Source organism: Macaca nemestrina, chromosome 1 (assembly GCF_043159975.1).
Source record: "Macaca nemestrina isolate mMacNem1 chromosome 1, mMacNem.hap1, whole genome shotgun sequence".
Classification (NCBI taxonomy): Eukaryota; Metazoa; Chordata; class Mammalia; order Primates; family Cercopithecidae; genus Macaca; species Macaca nemestrina.
The window spans coordinates 55,256,668-55,272,628 of NC_092125.1; the positions used below are offsets into that span (position 1 = coordinate 55,256,668).

Sequence of the window (15,961 nt, forward strand, 5' to 3'; positions counted from 1 at the left end):
AGCTCAAACTGACAGAGACAAGCATTATGGTGTACTCTTCTTGAGTTCAAATAAATTTGAAAGTATTTTATGAGATTAGTAACATGATGTGGTAGTAAAATTGAGTAAGTATGACAGCCATTTTCTGTAAAGGAACTTGGAAACTTCCTAGCTTCCTGGCATTTCCTCTTTGCTCAGACACAAGCCTAGAGTCTTCTGATTTGTCTTTTCCCTCCCCCAAATCTTAATTAATTATTTATTAATACAATTTCAACTTTTAGATTCGGGGGTACATTTGCAGATTTGTTCCATGGGCATATTGCGTGACATTGAGGTTTGGGGTATGAGTGATCCTGTCACCCGGATAGTGAGCATAGTGCCCAATAGGTGGTTTTTCAGCCCTTGTTCCCCTCTTTTTCTCCCTTCTCTAGTAGTTCTCAGTGTCTATTGTTCCCGTCCCATGTCTATGTGCATTCAATGTTTAGCATTCACTTTTAAGTGAGAACATGGGGTATTTGGTTTTCTGTTTCTGCATTAATTTGATTAGGATAACGTTCTGCCTGCTGACTTGTCTTTAAACTTGCCATCTGCTTCTCATTTTAAAGAAAAAGAATAATGAGGCTTGTTTTAAGGTCTTTTCCTCACGATTTAAGCAAGATTTGGGGGAAAAAAAAGACCTACAGCTTCACCCTAGATTAGAAGATGACCAAAAGTCTATGGGAGATATGGAAATCATACAGGTTTTAAGATTCTGTCATATGTAATAATAACAGTAGCAACATAATATGGTTTTAATAATGCTATCTTCTATAGTATTTATAATATGTTCAGCAATATGCTAATTGCATTATATGTATTAAGTCATTTTATTCTCACAACACTCTGAAATAAGTACTAATGTTTTACAGCTGAGAGAACTCAGTCACATTGATGCTAACTTGCTTGAAGTCACTCAGCTGCAGTGGAAATATCAAGACTTCAACTCATGCTTTTTGACCTTACAATATTACTGTAACGTCTTAATCCATTCAGATAATTGTTAGAATTATTGCATTGAATTGGCTCAATGAAAAATACAATTAGAGAAATATAAAAACTATACTAAATATTTTTTGGTCTGTACTATCAGATCCTCTTTCTTGGATCAAAGTGTAAATTTATGTAAATCACTGTTAGAATATGTATTGCATTAATAATACAAGATTTTTAATTTTTTAACCACTTTAGATAAGTTCCACAAAAATTTATAGTAGTTACTTCAAATTCTTCAAGTTTTTTCTATTTTATGGGATTTCACCATATGTAGGTCTTAACATAGATATGACAACTCAAGTTTAGATTCAGTCTTGGGAAATAATCACTATGTGGCAAATTGACTATCTGATAAGTTATTGATTAGTTCTCTTCACTTCTGGTTGCTCTTGCAGGTGAATAAAATTATCCACTTCCATGTCTACCAGCAGTATGTGAAAGGAAATAATAGGTAGAACTAGAAAGATCCTTGAAAATCAATCAATTACTCCTTATATTTTTTCAGAGAAAAAGAAGTCCCAGACTGATAAAATAGTCTTGACCGACATACTTTACCCAAACAAAGGGTAGAGGTAAATATAGAGCATGCACTCTAGTATCAGGAGTTCTAGGCTAAATCTTGGCTTTGCAATTGATCAATCAAAAATCTTAGACATGTTATTTAGTCTCTTGGAGGATCAAGTTTTTAACTGGCAAAATTAGAGATATTAAAGATGATAATATCTCATGAAATTGTCATTGATGATCAAATGATCAAATATAAGGCACAGTGTTTTGCAAACTATTAAGTGTTATGCAAATGTTTAGCTGTAATTAATAGACTTTGCTTCCCAATTTGGAGAGAAATGCTATAAAATGTGTATACCATCAACAATTTGGAATTGGTTCTTGTAAGAAGACAAGAGCAGAATAAATTATAGCTTCTTTATTACATGTTTTATAAAGAGTTACAGGCATTATGTTAAATACTAAATAATTAGACTACAATTCCTGCTTCATTTTAAAGTCATATGTTTATGATCTCATAAAATTATTTTTAGGGTTGTCCAGTGCAAGTAGAACAGGACTACCCCCTCATCATCTTATTTTTGATGTTTTTCATAAATTACATGTAATATTTGAAAGGAATGTCTACCATTTGCCCACTTCCAGACTCCTCTTATAAGGTATTCCACATGCCTGTTGCCAGGTGAGTAGACGTGAGACTGGATTCTGGTAGAGCTGGAATCAAAGAAGGATGTATGCTAAAGTCAGATAAAGTAAAATAGGGGAACACTTTCCCATGATATAGCATTTGATACCCTGGTAAGGACCCTAGGAAACAGTGCAAACATGCTGATAGAATGAAATTTGTAGTATGAAGAAAGTGATGAGCCACAATAAGCAATGTAGAAAATTCCAGAAATGACATCCCAGAGGCTGAAATAAGGGATTAAAAGACTAGGCAAAATGGGCATGCTAACTGGATATACCATGTATATGGAAAGACCACCAGATACCTAGTTTCCATGGAAGGTCTAGAACCATCACTGTTTACAATCAGGAACATTTTGGTGAGAGAAATACCAATATCAGAGTCTTAGCAGTAGCTCTCTTCTGTAGACGAGGGTTGATGATAGGAGATGCTATTTGTAGTAGGCTGAAGAGTGCCTATCCCACCACAACCAAAGATGTCTCCATCCTAATTCTCGGAACCTGTGGATGTGTAACCTTCATAATTTAAGGGACTTGGCAGATTTAATTAAATTAAGGATTCTGAGATGAGGAGATTATCCTGGACTACATAGGTGGGCCCAATGTAATTATAGGGGATCCTTATAAGAGAAAGGTAGGAGGGTGAGAGTTAGAGAATGTGATGTGACAATGGAAGTAGGGGTTGGAATGATGCAGCGATGAAGTAAGGAATGCAGGCAGCCTGCAGAAGCCGGAAAATGCAAGTAAATGGATTATTCTCTTGAGGCTCCAAAGGGAATGCAGTTCAGATTACACTTTGATTTTAGCCTAGTGAGACTTATTTTGGATTTTGACACCCAAATCTGCAAGAGAATAGATTTTATATTGTTTTAGGATACTATGTGTGGTAATTTGTTACAGTAGTAATGGGAAACCAATACACTTAAAGAACTGGGCTAACTGGTGGAAATGGCACTCTAAGACAACAGAGATAAAATGGTAATGCTTAACAGTAAGGAGTCAGGTCGATGCAGTTACAGTAAAGAAGAGCAAGGTTTGAGTGGTAGTCAGCAGATGTGAGACAAAGAGGGTTATAAGAGATGATGACCAGAACATGGTGTCCTTAGGGGCAAGATAGACGGGCAGCCAACACAGATACTACTCAGTCTACACAGTGAAAAGAAATCAAGAATAGATGTACAGAAGGCTGAAGCCAGTTGCTTCAGTTAAAAAATCATGATTCCTCTTCTAAATTTTGGTTTTCAAACCCCAAATTCATTGACTGAAGGAGAGGCCAGGTCTCTAACAAAAAGGGCTCTTTGTTACCATATACACTTTCTAAGAGATCTAATACTATCACAGTAGGTCTTTCCTATATTTAGGTAACTACATTCTGGGGAAAGATAAATATACAAACATTTTAAGGACTGCTTAAACTCAGAATCTGAGTTGATACTGTTACTCAAGAGAACCAAAAATCTCATCACAGCCCCTCTATTAGAGTGAAGACATATGAGGGTCAAGTAATAGGATCCTGGCTCATATACTGCTCACAGAGTGCACTGGTTCCAAAGATATACTTCAGATTTATTTTCCTAGTCTTTGAAGGGATCGTTTAAATGGATATCCTTGATAGTTGACACAACTCCCACTTTGGTTCTTTGGCCTGGGAAGAAAGAGTAATCATAGCAAGGAAGTTTAAGTGGAAGTTGTTGAAACTGCATCCCCACGTGGCCAGATAGTAAAAAAAAAACAAAAACAACAGTATTCCATGTCAAGAAGAATGGTAGAAATTAATGCAATTTTTAAAAGTTGCAGAATTGGTGATACTGTATTTTCATTTGATCCACTGGTCTGATCTCTACAAAAGTGAAATAGTTCCTGGAGGAATGACAATAGATACTACAAACTCTGTCAAGTAGTTGCCCTAATTGCAACTGCCATACCAAATAAGGTACCTTTTCTAGAGTCAATTAAAAAGAAATTAGGTACCTGTATCTGGGAAATGTATTTAAGTAGAATCTAAGTGGCACTAACCACAGTTCTCTACACTGTACCTGATCTCAAGGATGTAAATGATTGTCCTTATCTCTCTCCTCTACCGTGAACTCCAGAAGACCCTCACCCTCAGCTGTTCAAGGTGAGTTACTGGGAGCATGACCCAGGCTCCCACCATGAGGAGTCTGAGCCCTTTGCTCACCAAGCCCTTCTTAGGGCACATCTTTTATACTTGCCCACTTACATCAAGATTGGTCAAGTATGTATCAAGAGCCACGTAGGTGAGGGCCAGACATGTTCCTCCCACCATACTACTAGCATATGCTTAACTGACAACCTATAGCTGTTGACTTATTCAAGGTCCACCTCAACTTTTGAGCCACGACCATGCTCTTCTCAGGGCAGGCCATGGCTGAGTATAATGGCAGTACATGGGCCTAATCATTTCTGCCTAAAGTAAAATCCCTCTAATGGGTTCTTCTAATAAGTTCTCTGCTCCAGAACTCCCCCACTGAGCTGGAGAGAAATTTGTCAGTCCTACATTGTGATTTGCTTAATCCCTTGCCAAATGCTGTCTCCTCCTTTTGTGTTTCGCAGATGTTACCTCCCCTCCCCCAATACCTTGTTTTTACTCCTTACTCCATCTCGGTGTCTGCTTCCTAAAGAACCTGAGTGACCAGCACAAGGAGGTAGGGTAGGGTAGAGGCATGTGGATGCACCTATGGGAATGAGCATATGGTATGAAGATGTTTTTATTACTTGTTGTAGTGGTTTTAAAAATGTATTGATAATCTTCTCTGGTTCCTGGTTCCCTCATCTTGAGTTTAGACTGAACCTAGTGACTCAATTTTAATGAACAGAATAAAGGGAAAGTGATGATGTGCAACTCTGGATACTAGTTTATAAAAGGCACTGTAGTTTCCTGACTCTTCTCTCTTATATAGCTTTCTCTGGGGGAAGCAAACTAGCATGTCATGAGGACACTAAGGTATCACTGGAACAGCCCATGTGGTGGGGAACAGAAGCCTTCTTCCAACAGCCATCTGAGTGAGCTTGGAGACAGATCCTTCAGTCCCCAGACTGCAGCCTCAGGAAACAACCTGACTACAACCTCTTGGAAGATTGTGAACTAGAAACAGCAGTTTTTAGTTGCCAAGAGTTGGAGGAATTTGTTAAACAGTAATAGTTAACAAATATAGACCCTCAGAAATTATCCACAGTAGAAGAGGCACTGAAAAAAGAGAGAAAATGACTTGCTCAGTTTTCATCAGTCAGCCTCTGTCATCAGCCACTTCAGTGATAGTATAATGGTTCCAAAGATAGAGAAGTCATGTGGGCAAGGACAGAAGCTATTCATGGTTCCAGTAACATAGGCTCCCATTCACCAAGGCTTATCTAGCTACTGCTGCTCCTAGAAGTCCAATCTGGCAAAAATAGAGCACAACACTGAAACATCCTTTGAGGAAAGCAGTCAATTAGGCCAGATAATTACATTAGATCCTTTCTTCTATAGTGCAGAAATGGGCACATGCTCTTAGAATTCAGTTATGTCAGTCACATCCTATCCCATACTACTGAGAAACTGCTAGCCTGACAGAATGATGGAAGCATTTGTTGAAAGTACAACTGAGATACAAGCTCACAGATGCTTCCTTACAAGAGTGGGGCATCATCTTTCAGGAGATAGGGTATATTTTAAATCTTTGAAATATATGGCACTATGTCCCCAGTAGGCAAATATATGAGAACCAAGGGGTAAAAGCAGGAATGGCCCTATTTTCCCTCCTGTCAGAGACTCAGTAGGGGAACTTAAGTTTACTGTCCCTGCCATTTTGATGCATAGAGGTTATCATGTTTTAAAGACCTCCTTTCAAAGTGGGGATGCTTCCACTTACGTCCCATTAATTAAGCTACAACTGTCACCTGTGCACTTGGGGTTGCTCATACTAAGAGACAGCAGTCAGAGAGAGAAGTCAACATTCTGAAAGAGGTAACTGAGCCAGATCATCAAGCAAAGGTAGGACCACAGAAGCTTGAAATATGTTAGTGCATTGTAGCTTGTTCATGTACTGCTTTTGGAATCCTGTGATTACCATGTGATTAAGTCTGTGTTACCCTGCTAGATGATGACAGACACATGGTCCCGTTGTCCATGTGCCTCAGTGGATAGGCTGCCAAATATAAGTCATATGAGTGAGACTATCCTAGATTAACCAGCCATCAGCCAAACCACCCACTGAGTGTAGCAGAGGCTTGAGCAAGCCAACAGAGATCAGCTGAGGTGATTCAGACCACAGAATCATAAGTTAAATAAATGGTTGTTTTGTTAAGTACCTAAGTTTTAGAGTGGTTTGTTATGGACCAAGGGTGAGCTGATATAAGAAATAGCTTGCCAAGAGAAGAGTTTTAGAAACCAGAATACTGTGGCTATTTCTCTTAAAAGCTATATGATCCAAGGATCATTTTGAGAAAATGGGCATTCGTGCTTCTGAATCAAATATTTTATCATCTACCATGATCCCATCCTGGTGACTTGACTGCAACCACAGGTGAATCTTGAAGATTTCTTTATTTTACGTTAGGTTTAACCTGAAGTAATGACCTAGTAGCCTGCTTATGTTATCCTTTCCCCTGGTTCTACTTGGACCCAGCTTGGAATTCTTAATCTTATGGTTGTATTCTTTTGGGTTCCAGTACAAACACGTTTTAGACAGAAAATAGACTGTGATTATTAGCCATACATATTGTGGGGTGAACTTGAGAAGTAGCCCTGTAACCACCATGTAGTTATGATCTATATGGCTTTTATTTCCTTTTTTTTTTTTTTTTTTTTTTTGAGATGGAGTCTTGCTCTGTCACCCAGGCTGGAGTGCAGTGGCACAATCTTGGCTCACTGCAACCTCTGCCTCCCAAGTTCAAGCGATTCTCCTGCCTCAGTCTACTGAATACCTGGGACTACAGGCATGTGCCACCATGCCCAGCTAATTTTTTGTATTTTTAGTACAGACAGGGTTTCACCGTGTTGGCCAGGCTGGTCTCAAACTCCTGACCAGCTTGTGATCCAACCGCCTCGGCCTCCCAAAGAGCTGGGATTATAGGTGTAAGCCACTGCACCTGGCTGGCTTTTATTGCCTTATTGCACTGGCTAAAACTTTCAGTACCATGTTGAATAAGAGAGGTGAGGAGTGCACATTCTTGACATTTCCGTAATCTTAGGATGAAAATATTCTGTCTTTCCCTATTAAAAATAATGCTCGCTGTGGGGTTTGCTTGTAATGCTCTTTATCAAGTTAAAGAAGTTCCCCTCTATCCCTATTTTTCTAAGAATTTCTATCATATATGGGAGTTAACTTTTTTCAAAGGGTTTTTATGCATCTAACAATATGATTTTTCTTCTGTAAGCCTGTTGATATGGTGGATTACGTTGATTTTCTAATGTTGAACCAGCCTTGCATACCTGAAATAAATCTCATTTTGTCGTGGTATATAATTCTCTTTAAGCTTTTTTAAAAGAATTTTTAAGAATTCAACTTGCTAGTATTTTATTGATATTTTTTGCATTTATGTTCAGGAGAAACATTGGCCCGTAGTTTTTCTTTTTTATAATTTCTTTACCTGTTTTAGGCATTAGGGCAATGCTGACCTTGAATGAGTCAGCAAATACTCTCTTTGCTTCTATTTTCTGGCAGAGATTGTAGAGAGTTTGGATCATTTATTCCTCAGATGTTTGGTGGAAATTACCAGAAAAAAAAAAACAAACAAACAGAACACAGTGCTTTTATTTCAGAAGATTGTTAATTATATTGATTACTAACTATTGATTCAATTTCTTTATCACATATTGGCCTTTCTCAGACCATTCTGGCTGTCATAACAAATTAATTTAACCTGGGTATATATAAACAATAGAAATTTATTTCTTACAGATCTGGAGGCTGGGAAGTCTGATATCTGGTGAGAGCCTCTTTCTCAAAGATGGCATCTTCTTGCAGCATCCTCACATGGTGAAAGGGGCAAGGCAGCTCCCTTCAACCTCTTTATAAGATCACTAATCCCATTCACAAGGGCCCCACCTCTTAATTTTATTACTGTAGGTATTAGGTTTGAATATATGAATTTTTTTGGGGGGACACAAACATTTAGACAATAGACATTCCAGTTATTTATTATTTCTTACGTAAATTTTGTAGTTGGTGTCGCTAAAAGAATTGGTCCATTTCGTTTAAGTTACCAGATTTGTAGACACAGTTGTTCATAGTATTCCTTTTTATTGTCCATGGGATCAGTAGTGACGACTTGTCTTTCATTTCTGATATTCATAATTCGTCTTTTCTCTCTTTTTAAATGCATGTCATTTTGGCAGAGGTTCATCAATTTTATTGATTATTTGAAAGGATCAGCTCTCCTTTCACTGATTTTCTCTATTTTGTTTTCAATTTTATTGATTTCTGCTCTTTATTATTTTCTTGTGTCTGATTGCTTTGTATTTTTTTGGTCTTCTTTCTCTAGGTTCTTGAGACAGTAGCTTCAATTATGGATTTGAGACTTATCTTCTCTAATGAATGCATTTAGTGCTATTAATTTTCCTCTCAGCACTACTTTCACTGTGTCCTACAAATATCTATATGTTGTATTTTCACTTTTCACTGAGTTTAATGTGCTCTTAAAATTTTTTGAGACTTCCTTTTTCCTCCATGGATTATTTAGAAGCATGTGTTTGAAGTGTCCGAGGGTTTGGACATTTTCCTGTTACCTTTCTGTTCTTGATTTATAGTTTGATTTTATTGTCAGAGAACAAACTGTATAGATTTTTTTTAATAAGTTTACATTCCAATTCCATAAGAATGTGGAAACACAGAAACAAATGAAGACAAATAAAATGATCCCCAATTTCCCAACAGATGTGAACTAATATTAATGTTAATCAATTGATATTTTCATATATGCTTATTTATATGGATATCATTATACTTATCTCAATATTGTAGACAATATTGCTTTGATCTTATTATTCTGCTTTTTTCCCTTTACATTTTTCTTGCCTTAAATATTTTTGAAAGTATGATCTTTTTTTCTTAAATGTGAAATCTCTTTACAGTTAAGTACATGATTGTGTATGTTTACCCTACATGTCAGTAAAAAAACCACCAACTAGACAGAGTATGGTGGCTCATGCCTGTTATCCCAGCACTTTGGGAGGCCAAAGCAGGCAGATCACTTGAGGTCAGGAGTTTGAGACCAGCCTGACCAACATGGAGAAACCCCATCTCTACTAAAAATACAATATTAGCTGGCGTGGTGGAGCATGCCTATAATCCCAGCTACTTGGGAGGCTGAGGCAGGAAAATCATTTGAACCTGGGGGGCAGAGGTTGCAGGGAGCTGAGATCATGCCACTGCACTCCAGCCTGAGCAACAAGAGCGAAAATGTCTCAAAAAAAAAAAAAAATCACCAGCTATTGTAAAAATAGAAAAAAATATATCACAAAAGAACAAAAACATAGAAAGAAGTCATAAGAAATATATTGAACTGTGAAAAGTGTCTTTCTTTTGGTGTCTTCACATCCTAGTCTTCTGTGTACTTATGTATAGAACAGTATTGCCTTGGATAGATGCATTCCTTACTTACTCGTCAGTTGTCCATTTGCATATTCTGTCAGTTCCAGGGATATCAAGCTCTATATAATTTTAATTCGCAAAATGTACTAAGATTTTTTATAGCTCAGGTTATAGTCTATCCGGGTACATCTTCCATGCAAGCTTGAGAATAATATGTATTCTGCTGTTAGGTGGAGTGTTCTATAAAAGTCGATTAGATTATATTGTTTCATCATGTTGTTGAGTTTCTTCTAGATTCTTTCCGAATTTTTTGTATAATATTTATATCAAATTTTGATATTAAAATATCAAAAATTAAAATTCTCAACTATAATTATTTGTCTTGTCTATTTGTCTTTTAAGTTCTATCAATGTTTGCTTCATATATTTTGCAGTTCTGATCTTGGGGACATACCCATTTAGGAATGCAATATATTCTTGCTTTGTAAAATGTTTCTGTCTGGTAATTTTCTTTGCTGTAAAGTTGACCTTACTTACTATTAATATTAGTCAGTGTTTAAATGATATATCTCTTAGTATCATTTTTCTTTCAATCTGTCTATATTGTCATAGTTTGTGTGGGTTTCTTATAGACAGCATATAGTTAGGTCATGTTTTAAAATCTACTTTGTAAATCTGTCTTTTAATTGATATATTTTACCCACTTACAAATAATATAATTATTGATACGTTAGGGATAACATCTGCAGTTTTATTTTTTGTTTTCTGTTTGTTTTCTTGATTTTAATTTCCCTATTTTCTTTTTTCTGAATTCTAGTTTTGATATATCCATTTTAATATCTCTATAATGTTTTCTAGTGTATCCCTTTGTAAAGCTTTTTTTTTTTTTTTTTTTTTTTTTTTTTTTTTTTTAAATACTTTAAGTTCTAGGGTACATGTGCGTAACGTGCAGGTTTGTTACATATGTATACTTGTGCCATGTTGGTGTGCTGCACCCATCAACTCGTCAGCACCCATCAACTCGTCATTTACATCAGGTATAACTCCCAGTGCAATCCCTCCCCCCTCTCTCCTCCCCATGATAGGCCCCGGTGTGTGACGTTCCCCTTCCCAAGTCCAAGTGATCTCATTGTTCAGTTCCCACCTATGAGTGAGAACATGCAGTGTTTGGTTTTCTGTTCTTGTGATAGTTTGCTGAGAATGATGGTTTCCAGCTGCCTCCATGTTCCTACAAAGGACACAAACTCATCCTTTTTTATGGCTGCATAGTATTCCATGGTGTATATGTGCCACGTTTTCTTAATCCAGTCTGTCACTGATGGACATTTGGGTTGATTCCAAGTCTTTGCTATTGTGAATAGTGCTGCAATAAACATACGTGTACATGTGTCTTTATAGCAGTATGATTTATAATCCTTTGGGTATATACCCAGTAATGGGATGGCTGGGTCATATGGTACTTCTAGTTCTAGATCCTTGAGGAAGCACCATACTGTTTTCCATAATGGTTGAACTAGTTTACAATCCCACCAACAGTGTAAAAGTGTTCCTATTTCTCCACATCCTCTCCAGCACCTGTTGTTTCCTGACTTTTTAATGATTGCCATTCTAACTGGTGTGAGATGGTATCTCATTGTGCTTTTGATTTGCATTTCTCTGATGGCCAGTGATGATGAGCATTTTTTCATGTGTCTGTTGGCTGTATGAATGTCCTCTTTTGAGAAATGTCTGTTCATATCCTTTGCCCACTTTTTGATGGGGTTGTTTGTTTTTTTCTTGTAAATTTGTTTGAGTTCTTTGTAGGTTCTGGATATTAGCCCTTTGTCAGATGAGTAGATTGCAAAAATTTTCTCCCATTCTGTAGGTTGCCTGTTCACTCTGATGGTAGTTTCTTTTGCTGTGCAGAAGCTCTTTAGTTTAATTAGATCCCATTTGTAGATTTTAGCTTTTGTTGCCGTTGCTTTTGGTGTTTTAGACATGAAGTCCTTGCCCATGCCTATGTCCTGAATGGTATTACCTAGGTTTTCTTCTAGGGTTTTTATGGTATTAGGTCTAACATTTAAGTCTCTAATCCATCTTGAATTAATTTTCGTATAAGGAGTAAGGAAAGGATCCAGTTTCAGCTTTCTACTTATGGCTAGCCAATTTTCCCAGCACTGTTTATTAAATAGGGAATCCTTTCCCCATTTCTTGTTTTTCTCAGGTTTATCAAAGATCAGATGGCTGTAGATATGTGGTATTATTTCTGAGGACTCTGTTCTGTTCCATTGGTCTATATCTCTGTTTTGGTACCAGTACCATGCTGTTTTGGTTACTGTAGCTTTGTAGTAAAGTTTGAAGTCAGGTAGCGTGATGCCTCCAGCTTTGTTCTTTTGACTTAGGATTGTCTTGGAGATGGGGGCTCTTTTTGGTTCCATAAAAATATGGAACACTTCATGAATTTGCGTGTCATCCTTGCACAGGGGCCATGCTAATCTTCTCTGTATCGTTCCAATTTTAGTATATGTGCTGCCGAAGCAAGCACTGTAAAGCTTTTTAATGGTTGCTCTAAATAACTTACTATATATTTTTATAAAAATTATAAATAATTATAATTTGTAATTATATATAATATCTATCATAGTCTATTTGTGTCATAATTTTGCCAATTAGAATGAAGTGTATAAACTTTACCTTCCTTTATGCCCCTTTAGTCTCCCCCATTTATCATATAATTATCTCAAATATCTCCTCTACATTCACATAGAACAACATCAGTGTTATAATTTTTGCTTCAATCTTAAATATAATTTAGGAAACTCAAGAGGAGAAGAAAAATCTAGTGTCTTCACTTGTATTTTTGCTTACCATGTCTTTCTTTATTTGATGTTCCAAAGGTCCTTTCTGTATAGTTTCCTTTATGTTTAGAGAACTTTTTTTTTTATTATACTTTAAGTTCTGGGATACATGGGCAGAACATGCAGGTTTCCTACATAGGTATACACATGCCGTGGTGGTTTGCTGCACCCATCAACCCATCATCTTCATCAGGTATTTCTTCTAATGCTATCCCTTCCCATACCCCCCACCCCCTGACAGGTGCCGGTGTGTGACGTTCCCCTCTCTGTGTTCATGTGTTCTCATTCTTCAACTCCCATTTATGAGTGGGAACATGCAGTGTTTGGTTTTCTGTTCCTGTGTTAGTTTGCTGAGAATGGTGGTTTCCAGCTTCCTGCATGTCCCTGCAAAGGATATGAACTTACCCACTTTTATGGCTGCATAGTATTCCGTGGTGTATATGTGCCACTTCTTTATCCAGTCTATCATTGATGAGCATTTGGTTTGGTTCCAAGTCTTTGCTGTTGTGAACAGTGCTGCAGTAAACATATGTGTGCATGTGTCTTTATAGTAGAATGATGTATAATCCTTTGAGTACATACCCAGTAATGGGATTGCTGGGTCAAATGGTATTTCTGGTTCTAGATCCTTGAGGAATCACCACATTGTCTTCCACAATGGTTGAACTAATTTATATTCCCACCAACAGTGTAAAAGTGTTCCTATTTCTCCACATACTATCCAGCATCTGTTGTTTCCTGACTTTTCAATGATCACCATTGTAACTGGCATAAGATGGTATCTCATTGTAGTTTTGATTTGGATTTCTCTAATGACCATTGATGATGAGCTTTTTTCATATGTTTGTTGGCCTCATAAATGTCTTCTTTTGAGAAATGCCCGTTCATATCCTTCACCCACTTTTTGATGGGGTTGTTTGTTTTTCTTTTGTAAGCTCCTTGTAGATTCTGGATATTAGCCCTTTGTCAGATGGATAGATTGTAAAACTTTCCTCCCATTCTGTAGGTTGCCTGTTCACTCTGATGATAGCTTATTTGGCTGTGCAGAAGCTCTTTACTTTAATTAGATCCTATTTGTCAATTTTGACTTTTGTTGGCATTGCTTTTGATGTTTTAGTCATGAAGTCTTTGCCCATATCTACATCCTGAATGGTATTCTCTAGGTTTTATTCTAGGGTTTTTACGGTTTTAGGTCATACATTTCGGTCTTTAATCCATCTTGAGTTAATTTTTATATAAGGTGTAAAGAAGAAGACCAGTTGCAGTTTTCTGCATATGCCTAGTGAGTTTTTCCAACACCATTTATTAAATAAGGAATTCTTTCCCTATTGCTTGTTTTTGTCAGGTTTGTCAAAGTTCAGATGGTTGTAGATGTGTGGTGTCATTTCTGAGGCCTCTGTCCTGTTCTGTTGGTCTATATATCTGTTTTGGTACCAGTACCATGCTGTTTTGGTGACTGTGCCTTGTAGTATAGTTTGAAGTCAGGTAGTATGATGCCTCCAGCTTTGTTCTTTTTGCTTAGGATTGTCTTGGCTATATGGGGCTCTTCTTTTAAAGTAGTTTTTTTTCTACGTCTCTGAATAAAGTCAATGGTAGCTTGATGGGGATAGCATTGAATCTATACATTGCTTTGGGCACTACGGCCATTTTCATGGTATTGATTCTTCCCATCCGTGAGCATGGAATGTTTTCCATTTTTTGTGTCCTTTCTTATTTCCTTGAGTGTGGTTTGTAATTCTCCTGGAAGAGATCCTTCACATCCCTTGCAAATTGTATTCCTAGGTATTTTATTCTGTTTGTAGCAATTTTGAATGGGAGTTCACTCATGATTTGGCTCTCTGTTTGTCTCATTGGTGTATAGGAATGCTTGTGATTTTTGCACATTGATTTTGTATCCTAAGACTTTGCTGAAGTTGCTTATCAGCTTAAGGAGATTTTGGGCTGAGACGATGGGGTTTACTAAATATACACTTATGTCGTCTGCAAACAGAGACAATTTGACTTCCTCTCTTCCTATTTAAATACTCTTTATTTCTTTTTCTTGCCTGATTGCCCTGGGCAGAACTCTGTTGATTAAGAGTGATGAAAGAGGACATTCTTGTCTTGTGCCGGTTTTCAAAGGGAATGCTTCCAGCTGTTGCCCATTCAGTGTGATATTGGCTGTGGGTTTGTCATAAATAGCTCTTATGGTTTTGAGATACGTTCCATAAATACCTGGTTAATTGAGAGTTTTTTTTAGCATGAAGGGGTGTTGAATTTTATCAAAGGCCTTTTCTGCATCTTTTGAGATAATCATGTGGTTTTTGTCATTGGTTCTGTTTATGAGACAGATTACGTTTATTGATTTGCATATGTTGAACCAGCCTTGCATCCCAGGGATGAAATCCAACTTGATTGTGGTGGATAAGCTTTTTGATGTGTTTCTGGAACCAGTTTGCCAGTATTTTATTGAGGGTTTTTGCACTGATGTTCATCAGAGATAATGGCCTGAAGTTTTCTTTTGTTGTTGTGTCTCTGCCACGTTTTGTATCAGGATGATGCTGGCCTCATAAAATGAGTTAGGGAGGAGTCCCTCTTTTTCTATTGTTTGGAATAGTTTCAGAAGGAATGGTACCAACTCCTCTTTGTACCTCTGGTAGAATTCGGCTGTGAATAAGTCTGTTCCTGCACTTTTTTTGGTTGGTAGGTTATTTATTACTGCCTCGATTTCAGAAATTGTTATTGGTCTATTCAGGGATTCAATTTCTTCCTTGTTTAGTCTTGGGAGGGTGTATGTATCCAGGAATTTATCCATTTCTTCTAGATTTTCTAATTTATTTGCATAGAGGTGTTTATAGTATTCTCTGATAGTAGTTTGTATTTCTGTGGTATCAGTGATGATATCTCCTTTATCATTTTTTATTGCATCCATTTGATTCTTCTCTCTTTTCTTCTTCATTAGTCAGGCTAGCAGTCGATCTATTTTGTTTTTAAAAAAACAGCTCCTGGATTCATTGATTGTTTGAAGGGTTTTTCATGTCTCTATCACCTTCAGTTCTGCTCTGATCTTAGTTATTTCTTGTCTTTTGCTAACTTTTGAATTTGTTTGCTCTTGCTTCTCTAGTTCTTTTAATTGTGATGTTAGAGTGTCAGTTTTAGATCTTTCCCACTTTCTCCTATGGGCATTTAGTGCTATAAATTTCCCTCTAAACACTACTTTAGCAGTGTCCCAGAGATTCTGGTATGTTGTATTTTTGTTCTCATTGGTTTCCAAGAACTTATTTATGTCTGCCTTAATTTCATTATTTACCAAGTAGTCATTCAGGAAGAAGTTTTCAGTTTCCATGTAGTTGTATGGTTTTCAGTGAGTTTCTTAATCCTGAGTTCTAATTTGATTGCATGGTG

The 15,961-nt window shown here is 37.0% G+C and overlaps 1 protein-coding gene and 1 non-coding gene across 2 annotated transcripts in view; one reads left to right on the forward strand and one right to left on the reverse strand.

The window, feature by feature from the left end:
- LOC105484660 (crumbs cell polarity complex component 1) overlaps window positions 1-15,961 on the forward strand; it is a 279,683-nt gene that overhangs the window by 30,598 nt on the left and 233,124 nt on the right. The gene's annotated exons all lie outside the window — the stretch shown is intronic.
- Window positions 12,158-12,264, reverse strand: LOC139360446 (U6 spliceosomal RNA). Its single transcript, XR_011617852.1, has one exon. It is a non-coding gene; the product is annotated as a U6 spliceosomal RNA (small nuclear RNA).